Here is a 15,944-nt window from a genome sequence, read left to right as displayed (position 1 = left end):
ATAATCCTAGCCACTCAGGAGGGTGATATCTACAGATACTGGTTCAAAGCCAGTCCAGGCAGGAAAGATTGTGAGACTCTTATTTCTAACAAACTACTCAGGAAAAGCTGGATATGCACTATGGCTCAAGTGGGTGAGCACTAGCGCTGAGTAAAAGAAACTCAGGGACAATGCTCAGGCACTAAGTTCAATGTCTAGACTGGCACACACATGGGTACACGCCACACACATGCACACACATACAGCATTGTCTTTTCGTCATTAACATCTGCAGTTTCTTATTACAGTATTTTAAAAGTGACAGTCCTCACCACTCAACTACCAATAAATAAGTACTTATTACAATGATAAACCCAAGTATAAGAAGTGATACTGGCACATTTAGTCATGTCCTGTAGAAGCTAAGCTGGGAAACGCATGCAGACCCACCATCAGGAAACAGGAAAGACCACATCAGCACTCAGCTTTAAATAGGACCTTCCACCTCCCTAAAGTAAAAACAATCCAACTATCTATAACAGTAATAGCCTCTTCACAAATCATAAACAAGGACCTTGAGTTTGGCCTAGTGGTTAAAGGGCTTGCCTAGCATGCATGAAGACCCGGGTTCGATTCCTCGGTACCACATATAGAAAAAAAAAAAGCCGGAAGTGGTGCTGAGGCTCAAGTGATAGAGCTCTAGCCTTGAGAAAGTCCAAGGACAGTGCTCAGGCCCTGAGCTCAAGCCCAGAACTGGCAAAAAAAAAAGAAAAAAAAAAAAACAAATCATAAACAAGATTCCTACAATTAGCTAAAAAAATCCTAGAAAATGTATTGTACTGAAGTACTGCTTCAAAATAGAGGATCACACCAAGCAGAGACACTAGAGAGCATCTGGATCTTGGAACACTAATACGAAAAATGCCTATCAGTAAATCATGTCAAGGACACATCCGATGTCAGAGGATGTTCATGTATTCATGGAAAAAAATGAACCGCCACAAGTACAAGCACTTCTGTGATGTACCACATTTTCCAAACAGTATTAATTCCCAGTCTCCTCTTTTTGACAAAGATTGGGTAGAGTTATCAGCTCACGGCTGGAATCCTAGCTATTCAGGAGGCTGACATCTGAGGATCAAGGTTCAAAGCCAGATGGGGCAGGAAAGTCCACAAGATTCTTTATCACCACTAAACTACTCAGAAAAAGCTGGAAGTGGCCCTGGGGTTCAATTGGTAGAGCACTAGCCTTGAACACAAAGAGGCTCAAGGACAGCTTACAGGCCCAGAGTTCAAGACTCAGGACTACCACCACCAATAATAATAATTATTAATAAACACTGTCTTTAGCCAAGAAACTTCTTCCTTCTAGCCACGGATAAGTTCAAATAGTAAACACTTAACAGTGGAATACAAATGATCATATCACCCACACATAATCTCCTAAATATTTTAGCTTTTCAGGGGAGGATGGTTTGGGGAGGTGAAGAGTTATTAACCCTGCTGAAGAACAGAATAAAATGTACCAAGAACTTGAAATAAAAACAGCAAAAATAGACTTACGCAAGCACACACTGGATCCTAAGTGTATGATCATATATACACAGAGAGAGATCACATACCATACACACATGACTAAAGCATGGTATATGTGTGAAACAAAATACTTGACAACCAGAATATATGAAAACCAAACGAGGCAACCTGATGAGACTGGTTTGGGAAAGGGGAGGGTAGAGGAGGGAGAATGGAAGAGGGGTGATTATGACCTAGAAGTATTGTATACCTAGAATGAAACCCCTTGGTACAATTAATTGATGTTCAAAAATGAAAAATCTCTTGTCCAATAGAATTATTTTTTGGTGTGTGAGTTCCTGGGCATTGAACCCAGGGTGGTGGGCATGATAGCCAAGCACTCTACCACTGAATTACATCCCAAGCCAAAACAAATTACTACTGGGAGGCAATATGTGTGAACACTTGTATGTTTTCAGGCACAATGTACAGAAACCCTGTGATGAGTAAGACATGGTTCCTGCTCTGAAAAAATTCAGTCTAATAACAATGCCTTAAGAGTCACAAGAGTCATGTTATAACAACACTGTATTAATAGAGTTAGAGAAAGGTAATAAGATGCATTCAAATTCATTAATCAACACAAGCTAAAAACAACACCTTCAACTGCAACTATCCTAATAAAATCTGTCATCCAATTTTTGGATGACTAAAGTCGTAATTTATTTTCAGAAGAAATTTGAATACTGGTTTTTAAAAGCTTCTCCCCACCCCTCTGCGCGCACACACACAGCAGACTACTTATAAATTAGGTGTTTTTTATTTCTCAGCTTTGACAGGTAGGGTGTGGCACTGGAATTCTCACACTACCTCAATGACACCAGGATTTGCTCTCACGAATCTGGACATTCAGGTTTTCGAGCAAAGGTCCGGGTGAACTCCCCAGTTTCCCCTAAACCTAGAAACAACGCTGGCCACCGCGGCGTGCTGACCCCCGCCCACCTGCACACGCGCGCGCGCACACACACACACACACACACACACACACACACACACACACACACACACACACACACACACACACACACACACACACACACACACACACACGCCGTGCCCCGGCCATTCCGTAGGTCATCTCGCACCAATCTCATCCTCCTCCACTTCTGGGAATCGTTCGGAAGAGAATACCTACTTGGCGTTCTCTTCCTCGCTGCCGAGGTTATCTGAATAGAGGGTGAACCAGTGCGGAGCCGGTTCAGATTTCAGTCTGAAAAAAGCCATTCCTCTAAGTGTCACAAAACTCAGGCACAGATGCCTTCAAAGACATAGGTCGGGTGCGGGCAAGCTGCGGAGTGAGAGGGCGAGGGGGCAGGGGACAGGGGGCAGCGGTAGATCGGGTGGGAGAGACCGGGAACCCGGAGGCAGGGGGAGGGGGCAGGCGCTGCGGGGCCTGCAGCGGCGAGGCCCGGGTCGCGGGCGCCGCCCGGGCGGGGCTCCTCGGGCCAGCGGAGATGCGAGGTGACCTTCCGAGGAGCTACGCTTCGACCGGCGGCCGTGCGCGGGGGCCCTGGCCGCCGCCTCCCGCCCAGGGATCCAGCCGGAGCGGGTCCTGCGGCTCGTCCGCGAGCACGACGCGGGCTGTGCAATCTCGGCGGCCGGCCGGGCCGGGCCACACCCCCGCCGCCGCCGCCGCCGCCCGCGGGCCCCGCCCGGGCCGCCCGAGCTCACCTGCACCGCGAGCGCTCCGCCGCCCCGCGGGCTCCCAGTCCCTCGCCGCGCTGGCTCCAGCCGCGGGGCTCCCGGCGCGGTCGTCTGGGAGGCTCCGAGCGCGCGGGGCGCGGCAGGGGGAGGAGTCCGGCGGGCGGCGGGAGCCGGGGTGGCGGGAGGTGGCCGAGGAGGAGGTGGAGGACTCCGGCGCTCCGCTCCGGGGAGACCCACCCTCCTCCGGGCCGCGCTGCAGCAGCCGCCAGGTCACTTCCGGGTCGCCGGGGAGAGGGGCGGGGCCCGGAGGAAGCGGCTTCCGCCCTCGGCGGCGCGGCGGCGCTGGACCGCTCCTGCGGGAGGAACAAAGACCGAGGGGCGCTGGCAGGCGGGTCCCTCCCGTGCCCGCTCCCCCCGGGACGGCCGCACCCAGGCTCTCCCCGCCCTGATGGGCGAAGTCACCTCCCCGGGGCCCGGGAGTGGCCGCGGGCCTCGCGGACGTTCCCGATCTCGGCGTCGTCCCTGTCTGAGGTGGAGCCCCGGGGTGGGGGGAAAGGCAGCCATCTTGCCCGGGGGCCGCGCCTTCCCCCGCTGCGGGGGTCGGGGCTGCCTGGGGCCGGGGCCTGCGCGCGGTCGGTGGCCCCGAACGCCGGCGAGGCGCGTCCACGCCGGCTGGACGGCCTCCGGGGCTCCCGGGCCTCTTCCCACCCTGCTCCTCCCAGGCTTCGCGGTGGCCACAGGAGACGAGTGATCCTAGAAAGATGTATAATTTAAAGTATTCATTTTTGGTGGAGGACGGCTTCTCTGATGGAGGGGGGGCAGAAAGGATAGCTGGGTACCCGTAGCACAAACCTGTTAGCTACGCAGGAGGGAGAGATCTGAGGAGCCTAGACCAGGCAGGAAAGCCCATGGAACTCAAATTAATCATCAGAAAGCCAGGAATGGGGTTGTGGCTCATTGGTGGAGCCCTAACCACGAGCAAAACAAAGCTCAGGGACAGCACCCAAGCCCTGACTTCACACCCCAGGACTAGCGCACAGGCACAAGATAAAGACCCTTGAGTGGCAGTTGGCATCCAATGGATTCCATCAATACTGAAACCAGATCATCTGAGAATTGATGGTGAGGGCCAGTGGTGGGTGAGGAAAAGAAGAGGCAATGATGTGTTGGTTTGCTTTGGGAATGGGACAGGATAAAGGTATATTTTACCAGAGGATCAGGATGGATGGATTGTAAGAGGGAAACTCAATGAGTCTGAAGTGAGAGTGATGTCTGTCTAATGGTGGTTGCTCTTTGAATTCAGAGCTCTGTGGAGGAGTTGGGCTAAAGTTAGAGATGCCCTAGGCTTGCTCCTGTTATCACAGCTAAGCACACGTGTGCTCACAGTCACCAGTTTCCAAACCACTTTTCCTTCCAGGTATTCCTTGGGAAGTTTTCTGAAATCACTACATTTAAAAAACAAACGAATCACCAGGTAGTGATGCATGCCCATCCACTATGCATTCTAATGCCAAAATGGTCCAAGGGCTATACCAGCAATGAATAGGACAAGCTAGTATGGCATCATAGATTTCACGTAAAATTGTGTCTGTGATGATATATTTAAACATTAAACGCTAAGCACTGGCAGTATCCACAGACTCGTTGAGGATGGTGGACTGTATGGATAAGGCTGAATGTAAAGTAAGGATGAACTGAGTGAGCAATAGGAGTAACAAGAAGGACCAGCTTAGATCCATTAGACAGCCTGTCTCAGCTGCTCCGTGGTGGTTCACAGTTAGACTAACGTGGCCTAATGCAATCACAGTTCATTTTAAGCAAAAGCTTCAGAAAGCCAGAGATAGCAAGTCCTATAAAAACTGCAAGCTGGATGCCAGTCTCAGTGGAGACTGAAATCTGAGGATCCTGGTTCAAAGCCAGTCCAAGCAGTAAAGTCCATGAGACTTTCCAATAAACTACTCAGAAAAAGCCAGAAGTGGAGCTATGTTTCAAGTGGCAGAGCATAATCCTTGAACACAAAAAGGCTCAGGGACAACACCCTGACCTAGCCCCCAAACTGGCAAAACCAAATATATTCCTGTAAAACTTTTTGAGCACAAAGTTAGAGACCTAGTCACTTACCTTTAGCTCTCAATACATTATCCTCAGTCTCCTTAGAATAGAAATGCATTTAGTAAATTAAATAACCATATAATAAGTGATACACACAACTGAAATTAAGAACAATGAGCCTGAGTTCCATTTTTATTACTTGGTCGCCATATGACCTTTGCAAAGTCAGTTAACCTGTCTATGCCCTAGTTTCTCTGACTATAAAATAAAGATACTAACTTTCTACCAGTTTATGTCTCAGATATAATTATAAGAAATAACTAATGCTTTAAGAGCTCTTTGAAGAATTGAGATGAAAGGGCATCCTAAGTGTACATTAACAATTAGCACTAATATATAGTACAACTCCAGGCCATTTCCAGTAGGGCTTATGAGCAGCAATTCCTGAAATCGCTGCCTGCATAGCAACATGAAAGATCCTATTTCAAAACAGACACAGCTGGCACCAGTGGCTCATGCCTGTAATTCCAGCTATTAGCTAAGAAAGACTAACAAAAATAAGCCTTTTAAATTTTTTTTAAAAATTGTTTTATTTTTGGTTATCTGAAATTGGATAGGGAACGGGGAAAACAAGATGAGGGGTGGGGGAGGGGAGAAGGGAAATAGGGACCATGACATGTGAAAGAGTGTCAATGTGTGGGAATTAAGGCACCATTTATCTGGCAAATATCATGTAACCCTTCTATTAATTACAATAAAAATATATGAAAAATTGTTTATTAAATAGGTGATGTGCAGAAGGCTTACTCTTACATAAGTCAGGTAAAAAGTACATTTCTTTCTGGACAACATCACCCCTTCCCTTACTCTCTTCCAGTTTTTCCCTCTTGTCCCTACCCACAGGTTTTATAGTCCATTTTCAACAGTGTCTAGTGAGTACCACTGCTGCATTTGTTCACCTTTTCTCCCTCCACTTTTCTGTGCCCTCTACCTTTCCAATGGCAGATAAATGAACAAGACCAGAATTAAAAAGAAAAGAGGGAGCTGGGAGTGTAGCCTAGTAGTAGAGTGCTTGCCTACCATACATGAGGCCCTGGGTTCAATTCCTAAGTACTACATAAACAGAAAAAGCCAGAAGTGGTATTGTGGCTCAGTCGAAGTGGTAGAGCACTAAACCTTGAGAAAGCTCAAGAACAATGCCTAAGCCCTGAGTTCAAGCCCCAGAACTAGCAAAAGGAAAAAAAAAAAGAAAAGAAAAGATGGACCTGGAGTATGGCCTAGTGGTAGACTTCTTGCCTAGCATTCACAAAGACCCGGGTTCAATTCCTTGGTACCACATACACAGAAATAAAGCCAGAAGTGGTGCTGAGGTTCAAGTGGTAGAGCTCTAGCCTTGAAGTCCAAGGACAGTGCTCAGGCTCTGAGTTCAAGGCCCAAGACTGGCCAAAAAAAAGAGGGGCTGGGAATATAGGTTAGTGGTAGAGTGCTTGCCTAGTTTGCATGAACCCCTGGGTTCAATTCCTCAGTACCACATAAACAGAAAAAGCTAGAAGTGGTGCTGTGAATCAAGTGGTAGAGTGCTAGTCTTGAGCACAGAGAGGCTCAGGGACAGAGCCCAGGCCCTGAGTTCAAGCCCCAGAACAAGCACAAAAAAAACCCTAAACCAACAAAAAAAACCACCTCATTTCTATTTCCTGGAGTTCGTTTTGGTAAATACTATTTTATATTTCATTGGACTCTTGCTTTCTTTTTACTGACCATATTATGGAGGTATATGAAATGATAAGGAGCAAAGTTAAATTTTGGATGTATAAATATTGTAGTATTTACTCCCTTCCTCAGAGATTGATTCATTGTTGTCCAATTAAGCATTCATTGTTTAAAGCACTTGTCTACTCAGATTGGTCTTTCACGTCAATTACTTTCCTTACAGGAAGTAATAAATATACCTGATTTTATTCCCTAGTCTGCAGGCTTCTTCAGTCTACAAATCTGGAACAAGCTTTATACATGTTAATTATGAATAATAAATAATGCTAATTACAAATAAAATTTTGTATTTTTCTTACTAGCTAATGAAGAACCCAGTGTACTACTTTAAAGTATTCTTTGATACTCTTGGACAAAGTGTGGGAAATTGCTTTTGGTCCACATCTGTCACCATGGAAACTGATGTCCATTTTACTTTTACTTTAATTTTACAAATTTCATTATTTTTCAAAGGAATTACCACCCTCCTAGCATCAGTTTCTACTGGCTCCTGTATTCAAAGGTGTGTTTACAGAAAACACCTTCATACCTTCATGTAGAATACTAATTTAGTCTTTAAAACTTATTCAAATTCAAATGTAAGTGGGTTGATTTTTCCTGGGAAAGTTTAGAAGTAGGGGTAGAGGAGAACAGAAGGTATTTTATCTGGCAGATGTTATGTATTAGACCAGGAGGTATAAATGAGAGAAGGATAACTGAATGCCCCAAGTGATGAAGCAGCTAAGATCACAGTGAAGGAGAGAGAATTAAGTTACCACTTACTGAATATTTACTGTGATGCAGACATTGTCCTAAGTACCTTACAAAAGAAGGAACATCTGTCTAGGACTCAGAAAAATCTAGGTGATTTATGCTTTGGGAGTCAGAAAAGGAGTATTAATATGTAGGTCACTTATTGTAATACTAGGGTTTTTGTTTTTTTTTTTATCAGTCCTGGAGCTTGAACCCAGGGCCTGGGCACTGTCCCTGAACTTCTTTTGCTCAAGGATAATACTCTACCACTTGAACCACAGTGCCACTTATGACTTTTTCTATTTATGTGGTACTGAGGAATTGAACTCAGGGCTTCATGCTAGGCAAACACTCTACCACTAAACCACACCCCCACCCGCACCCCCAAATACATATATATTCTCACTATGTAGCTCAGATTAGCTTAGAATTTATGATTCTCTATAGACTATATGACCCTAGCACTATAGGAATTTGAAATGACATCTACTCATAATTCCTTGACAAAACAAATCACATGTTATTCACAGGTGGAAAGGGAAACACAGATATTTTTATACAAGCCAGTCTCTGTCACTCTCAGTGGATGGCAACTTTCCTATAATCCATGTTTTAGTATGTTTGACTTTTTTTCTTTTTTTTTTTTTTTTGCCAGTCCTGGGCCTCAGCTCAGGGCCTGAGCACTGTCCTTGACTCTACCACTTGAGCCTCAGCACCACTTCTGGCTTTTTTCTATATATGTGGAACCAAGGAATAGAACCTGGGTCTTTATGCATGCTAGGCAAGCACTCTACCCCTAGGCCAAACTCCCGGCCCGTATGTTTGACTTTTTAAATTTTAACAAACATATTTGTGTGTGCATGTTTGCACGTGTGCGCGCCTGTACTAGGACTTGAACTTAAGACCTTATACTTTTCTTTTCTTTTTTTTTTTTTTTTTGCTCATGGGGAAGTACTTTTGAAGGTTATATAGGGTCCCTAGTCCCTTATACTCTCTCAGCTTTCTGTTTGCTATTTGTGAGCAATATCTACCATTTTCTCCTGCCACCATGATGTTCTGTTTTATCACATGCTCAGAATTAATGGAACTGAAACTTCCAAAGGAATCACTAGAACCAAAACTTGTAAAATCATAAGCCAGAATGAATCCTTCCTCTTTTAAGTATTTTATATTAAGATCTCAGTGAAAAACTAAGAGAGATTCTGGTTTCCTTTTACATATAAAAAAATCATCTATATATGACATCACCCCATTTGTAAGGAAATGAATGGAAAGACTTAGAAAAAATCATATTAAGTGAAGTAAGACAGACTCAAAGGAACATAGACTCAATGGTTTCCTTCATTTGTCATAATCAGTAGAAACCTTGGGCTCTCCTAGCAGAGATTTACAATAGAACAAAACCTAGATACATAAGGCCATATAGTATGACACAAACAAAAGGGCCGCCAGGATATAAACAAAAGCCTTATAATGAGTGATTGCTTCCTTAATGTACTGTTATCTCTCATCTCTTTTGCTATCCCTTGGTTATCTCATATTGTCACAGTATTTTACCTTGGTATCAGATATATTGTATATATGCATATTCAGGTTATTTGAAATAGGATAGGGAAGGGGGGAAAACAAGATGAGGTGTGGGAGTGGAGGAAGGGAAATGGGGACCAAGACATGAGAAACGGGTATCCGTGTTTGTGAAGTAATGCACCTTCTATCTGGTGAATATAATGTAACCCTTCTATTAATTACAATAAAAAGATACGGGAAAAATTATCTGGATGCCAATCACTAATACCTGTAATCCTAGCTACTCAGGAGGGTGGGATTTGAGTATCATGGTTCAAAGCTAGCCAAGGCAGGAAAGTCTGTGAGACTCTTATCTCCAATAAACTACTCAGAAAAAGCCAGAAATGGTGCTGTGGCTCAAACTCAGGGACAGTGCCCACATCCAGATTTCAAACCCTAGGACTGGCAGCAACAACAACAAAAAAATCATAGAAAATACTCAGGAGCCTGAGATATGAGGATCAAGGTTTGAAGCCAGCCCAGGCAGGAACGTCTGTGAGACTCTTACCACCAATTAATGAGCAGTAAAGGGGAGCCATGGCTTAAGTGGTAGGGCACTAGCCTTTAGCAAAAATGGACAGTGCCCAAGCCCTGAGTTCAATTCTGAGTACAAGCACACATGCAAAACAATGATCTCAAGCTGTGGTAAGTTGAGTTTTTCTCTTGGCAGAACCTTTGTGTTTTGATGTCATTTTTCTATGAGCCTCTGTAAATGGAAGGAAGAGACATAATGAACAGTCATCCTTTAATATCCACAGGGATTGATTGGGGGGGAGTGGTATGACTCAGTTGGTAGAGTGCTAGCCAATGAACAAAAGTATCAGGTACCAAGGAAGGAAGGAAGGGAGGGAGGAAATGTGGGAGAGAGGAAGGCAGGGAGAAAGGGATGGAGGGAGGAAGAGAAGAAAGGAAAGAGCTTATCTCCAGAATGTCTTTGGATGTCCAAATTTACTGATGCTCACATTCTTTGTATAGAATTCTATAGTAATGGCATATAACCTATATACATCCTCCCATAAACTTTAAACCATCTCTAGATTGATATTAGTACTTAATACATCTTTAGATTGTATTAATTCAATGTTATAAGATGTTGTTTGTAAATTGTTATACATTGTTTAAGTATGTACATGTTCAGTACAGATGCATTTTTTTTTCCATTCCTGGGGCTTGAACTCAGGGCTTGGACACTGTCCTTGAGCTTTCTCAAGGCTAGTATGCTACCACGTGAGCCACAGCACCACTCCCAGCTTGTTCTGTGTTTGTGTTACCCAGGAATCGAACCCAGGGCTTCATGCATGCTAGGCAAGCACTCTAACACTAAGTCACATATCCAGCCAGATGCATTTTTTTCTAAATATTTCTAAACCAAAGTTGACTGAATCTTTAAATGTGAAAACTGAAGTTATGGAAATATGATAATAGTGTCCCCACTGGTAGGAATTTTGTCACTTTGTCTTAAATAAAGAAGCAGTTATAAGCAGGTATGGTGGCTCACACCTGTATTCCTAGCTACTAAGGAAGCTGAAATCTGAGGATCCAGGTTTGAGGCTAGCCTGGATAAGAAAAATCCACGAGACTCTCAAAAGCCAGAAGTGGAACTATGGCTCAATGGTAGGGCATCAAGCTTGAGTGAAATAGCTAATCAAGAGTGTGAGACCTCAAGCTCAAGTTTTAGTATTGTTATGTATGTGCATGCATACACATATATACACACAGAAGTAGGTATAGTCATTTTAGGTTTTATATAACCAGTGATGTGCAAGAATGTTAATACAATGAGAAACTATTCTAGAATATTTACAAAGCAAATCTTTTTAGAAACTATCATTGGAATCTTTTTATGCAGTTTCTACAACTTGGAAAGCTCTAATTTCACAAGTTTCTATTCATGGCAAGAAATTTGGAAACCTTTAGAAGGGTATGGTCTAATTAACCCTGCAGGTCAAAAAAGCCAAACTGTATTCCTAATTTTGCTACTGCAGTCTGTTGGCTGAGTGGGTTGGCCTGTGCCATCTTTCTGACACCAGCAGATTAGTGATCTTTTAAAGATACACTCAATAGCTTCAACCTAATAATAATGTGTCTCTAGCCAGATGTTCTCTTAGATCTCCAGTGTCCTTTCTGCTGGATGTCTCTTTGAGTCCCTATGGTTTGCTCCTGAATAGAATACAAATTTCAAATGTGATCCCATATGTTACATAAAAAAACCCCAAAACCCTGTTAGCCAGATGCCAGTGGTTCAAACCTGCAATCCTAGTTACTCAGGAGGCTAAGATTTGAGGATAATGGTTCAAAGCCAACTCCATCTGGAAAGTCCCCATGAGATCCTTCTCTTCAATTAATTACCAGAAAACCAGAAGTGGAGCTATGGCTCAAAGTAGTAGAGGGCTAGCCTTCAGCAAAAGAGCTCAGAGGTGGCACCTAGGCCCTAAATTTAAGCCGCATGACCAATAGCAACAAAAGAATGATTAATTGTGCTACAAAAATTCCAAGAAGGCTGGGTGCTGGTGGCTAATGCCTGTAATCCTAGCTAGCCTGTAGCTAGGATTAGGCTGAGATCTGAGTTTTGCAGTTCAAAGCCAAACCAGGCACAACAGTCCATGAGAGTCTTCTCTCCAATTAACCATCAGAAAACTGGAAGTGGCACTGTGGCTCAAAGTGGTAGAGCACTAGCCTTGAGTTGAAGAGCTTAGGGACAGTGCTCAGGCCCAGAGTTCAAGCACTTGGACTGACAAATAAAATAAAATTCCAAGAAATCTTTGATTTGGGAGTCTAAAATAAAAATCCTATCAGCTGACCTATTAAGGTTCTAGTGATCTGATCCTGCTTGAATCATTTTCTTATTGAATCATTTCTTAATCACAAGATTAAAAATGTGGTGCTTGGGCCAGGAGTTTGGCCTAGTGGTAGAGTGCTTGCCTAGCATGCATGAAGACCCGGGTTTTATTCCTTGGTACCACATACATAGAAAAAAAAAAAGCTGGAAATGGTGCTGAGGCTCAAGTGGTAGAGCTATAGCTTTGAGAAAGTCCAAGGACAGTGTTCAGGCCCTGAGCTCAAGCCCAAGACTAGCAAAGAAAAAAAAAAATGTGGTGCTTCTCTGTTTACCATAGCAAAGATATGGAACCAACCCAGATGCCCCTCAGTTGATGAGTGGATCAACAAGATGTGGTATTTATACACAGTGGAATTCTATGCTGCTGTCAGAAAGAACAACATTGCCCCATTTGTAAGGAAATGGAAAGACTTAGAAAAAATCATATTAAGTGAAGTAAGCCAGACTCAAAGGAACATAGGCTCAGTGGTTTCTCTCATTTGTCATAATCATTAGAAACCTTGGGCTCTCCTAGCAGAGATTTACAATGGAACAAAACCTAGATACATAAGGCCATATAGTATGATACTAAATGAAAGGACCTCAGGATATAGAAACAAAAGCCTTATAATGAGTGATTGTTGTCCTTAATGTACTGTTATCTTTTATCTCTTTTGCTGTCCCTTGGTTATCTCATATTGTTACAGTATTTCACCTTGTTACCTGATATATTATATATATGTGTGTGTTTGGTTATTTGAAATCAGATAGGGAAGGGGGAAAAACAAGATGGGGGGCAGGAGTGGGGGAAGGGAAATGGGGACCAAGACATGAGAAAGGGTATCAATGTATGTAAAGTAATGCACCTTCTATCTGGCAAATATAATGTAACTCTTTTATTCATTACAATAAAAAATATATAGGGAAAAATGTGGTGCTCCTGACAGCTCAGTGTTCTGCATCCAGTAGCCTCATTTCAATGTAGCTAGTATTTGATTCAAGAGAAGGAAGGACAAGTCCTCCTGGTTATTGGAAGAAGATGAATAAAGACTAACATTGTTCACACAATTCCAGGTAGCAGGTGAAGAGTCACATCGCAAACTTGGTCTCCTTAGAACCTGCAGAGCCTCTGGGTGAGTAGAAACCCTGGGGTAGAAAGGGGTTCTGAGACAGAGGAGGTCCCACCCAGCCCCACCCTCCTCACCTGGCACAGGGAGCACAGACACTGTGTAGGTCACAATCCACTACTTGCTTGAGGGCGGGCTTACTAATATCAGAGTATTCATCAGTAAGGCTAATGAAAAAGTAAGGTATGAAAGCTGATGGTGGGAGAAACACTTTAGACTTTAAACTTTCTTGCTTTAGTACTTAACTCTTCTTCATGAACAGACTGCAAAGTGAATGGAAGCTAATGGAGGAGTGCCACTGTTTACAGGCTAGTCCCATTTCTTATTGTGAAGAGCTATGCAGACTTTTATTTTATTTTTATTTTTTAAAACTGAAGTCATAATCTTATCAACAGAATTTGGTAGGTTAAGGGAGCCCCAACATCCTAGCTGATGTACAATAGCCGTAGCCGGCTACTGCAGAGCCTTCTCTTAGTGATTGCAAATGGTATTGGGTGTTCTAGACGCTGCCTTAACTACTGGGGTGATGTCCAACCCACTAAGAAGCAGGACCCCTAAGTGACACCTAAAATACATTTGATTTTATTAGCAAAAATGCGGTCCAGAAAGAACTAGGCCAAATGACAGAGTGTTGTGAGTTAAAGTAAAAGCTGTTTTTAGTTGCATTGTTTCTTGGGGACTTTAAGTAGTCCAGAGGCTGCTGTTTTCATTTCTTAAAACAGGGATTCAACACAATATTCAACTGAGAAGTTTCAATAGGAATGTACCCTCTTTCCTTCTAGCAAAATACAACATAGTGGAAGTCTTTGTTTTTGCCTGAAAGCCTGTTTTCCTATAAATGTATGCAGATGGACTGGAGTGAGATGGAAGAAAAAAACAAAAACATTTATGGACACAGGAGTGAGTGGGGGAGTGTGGCCCCAATCATGGGTTGAAGTGATCTCCAGCCCCTTCAGTTTCATCTCCAGAGAGTTCAATATGGCCAGGGCAGAGGGTGCATTCCTGGTTTTCTGGACACTTGACTTAGGCTGCAGGGTTTCTGGCCACCTGGATTCCCCCTTAGTGTCTTTATCATCAGTGAGTGTTGGTGACTCTCAAAAAACTGATAGGGCCACGAGTGTGGCTTAGTGATAGGGTACTTGCTTGGCATGTGGCACCTTGGTATCACATACACACAAAAAATCTGGAAGTAGTGTTGTGGCTCAAGTAGGAGAGCTCTGGCCTTGAGAAAGCTCAAGGACAGTGCTCAGGTCCTGAGATCAAGCCCCAAGAATGATGGGGGGAAAAATGATTCTAAGGATTCAAAGAGCAACCACATCGTCCACATTATGTATTATCTCCAAGCACTTGTTGTTGTTGGTTATGGGGCTTGAACTCTGGGCCTTAGCTCTGTCTCTTATCTCTTCTGCTCAAGGATACCACCCTGCCCCTAAAGCCACAGAGCCATTCAATTTTTTTTACTGGTTAATTGGAGATGAAGAGTCTCACAGACTTTTTAGTACCCAGGCTGGCTTTGAACTGTGATTCTCAGATCTCAGCCTCCTGAGTAGCTAGGATTACAGGCATGAGTCACTGGGCCTGGTTCCAAGTACTTCTGACAAGCTACCTGGTAATATGACCTCTTCACTAAGTCCAAAATCTCACTTATAGCTGCAGGAGAAATCTTGTGTGACTGTGGCTTCTGCTCTAGCAGCTCAGGGTCACTGTGAGGAAATAGGCACCAGTGAAGGTCATGATCCACTGGTGTGGTGGACTGGTTAGAATAATCTTCAGACAACTGAAAGGTGTATAGTTTCTCCTCTTCTCTTCCTTTCCATAGCTATGGTGGATCTCATAAGAGTCACCTTTATCAAACTTGTTTGGATCCATCTTTCCTCTAACAAACTTTTGCTTCCAGAACTGCGAGGCCTGCTCCAGGGTAAGGGCAAGGCCCTTGGGAAAGAGGCCATGCCACCGGTGGTGGTTCTTAGGCAGGATTTCGTGCAGGTGGTGCATACAGGCCAGGAAGTACTTGGCAGCAAGCGACTCAGCCTGATCTAAAGAAATCTTCACACTTTCCCTGTGATCCTGGCCAGTGTAAGAATGGCTTGAGGTGGTGGAACAGAGGCTGGGGTCTCTCAACTGTCTGTAGGCAAGGACCTGGTGGTTAATGCCAGTGCCTTGGAGTTTGGCTATAAACTGATTCAGGATGTTGGCCACAATATCCTTATATGGCATGTATATAAAGCCATCTTTCCCCCCCAAAAAAAACAAAGAAATCAAGCACGTAGGCAGGAGACTCTAATGCCAATTTAACACCACTTGGTGATGAGGAAATATTGTTCAGTTCATGGTAAGACTTCTTATAGCCTGAAACTGCACATAAGACTTCTTATAGCCTGAAACTGCACATGGCTATCCTTTAAGAAACTGTAAATGTTGTCCTTGGGTAAAATACTGAAGTGAAATCGATGGAGATCCATTTCTTCCTCAATGAACCATCGTCTAAGTTCTTCAGACTGGTAATGAGCAAGGTGCATATTAAAATGAGAAATATGACCTTTTCTTCATGGTTCACATTCATTGCCCATGTTTTCTCCGTAGGAAAAATTGAGCTTGTGAATCTCCTCTCCAACTTATCTGGTACTGTTTCCACACAGCTCACCCCAAGTGTATCACCAGTTTTAGCCACCAACAGCCAT

At 43.8% G+C, this 15,944-nt stretch overlaps 1 protein-coding gene and 1 pseudogene across 1 annotated transcript in view; both read right to left on the bottom strand.

Moving 5' to 3' along the window:
* Nucleotides 1–3,440, bottom strand: part of Rala (RAS like proto-oncogene A) — a 50,174-nt gene extending 46,734 nt beyond the window's left edge. Inside the window, exon 1 of the mRNA XM_090332606.1 lies at nucleotides 3,226–3,440. The gene's annotated coding sequence lies outside the window, so the exon portion shown is untranslated. The remainder of the gene's footprint in view (nucleotides 1–3,225) is intronic.
* Nucleotides 3,441–3,656: 216 nt separating this feature from the next.
* LOC150062770 (DNA primase large subunit-like) lies at nucleotides 3,657–15,944 on the bottom strand (annotated as a pseudogene).

The sequence above is a fragment of the Megascapheus bottae genome, chromosome 5, assembly GCF_031878675.1.
Source record: "Megascapheus bottae isolate mThoBot1 chromosome 5, mThoBot2.hap1, whole genome shotgun sequence".
NCBI lineage: Eukaryota > Metazoa > Chordata > Mammalia > Rodentia > Geomyidae > Megascapheus > Megascapheus bottae.
The sequence above is the reverse complement of the archived record's forward strand: the minus strand, read 5'-3'. Positions and strand labels throughout refer to the sequence as shown.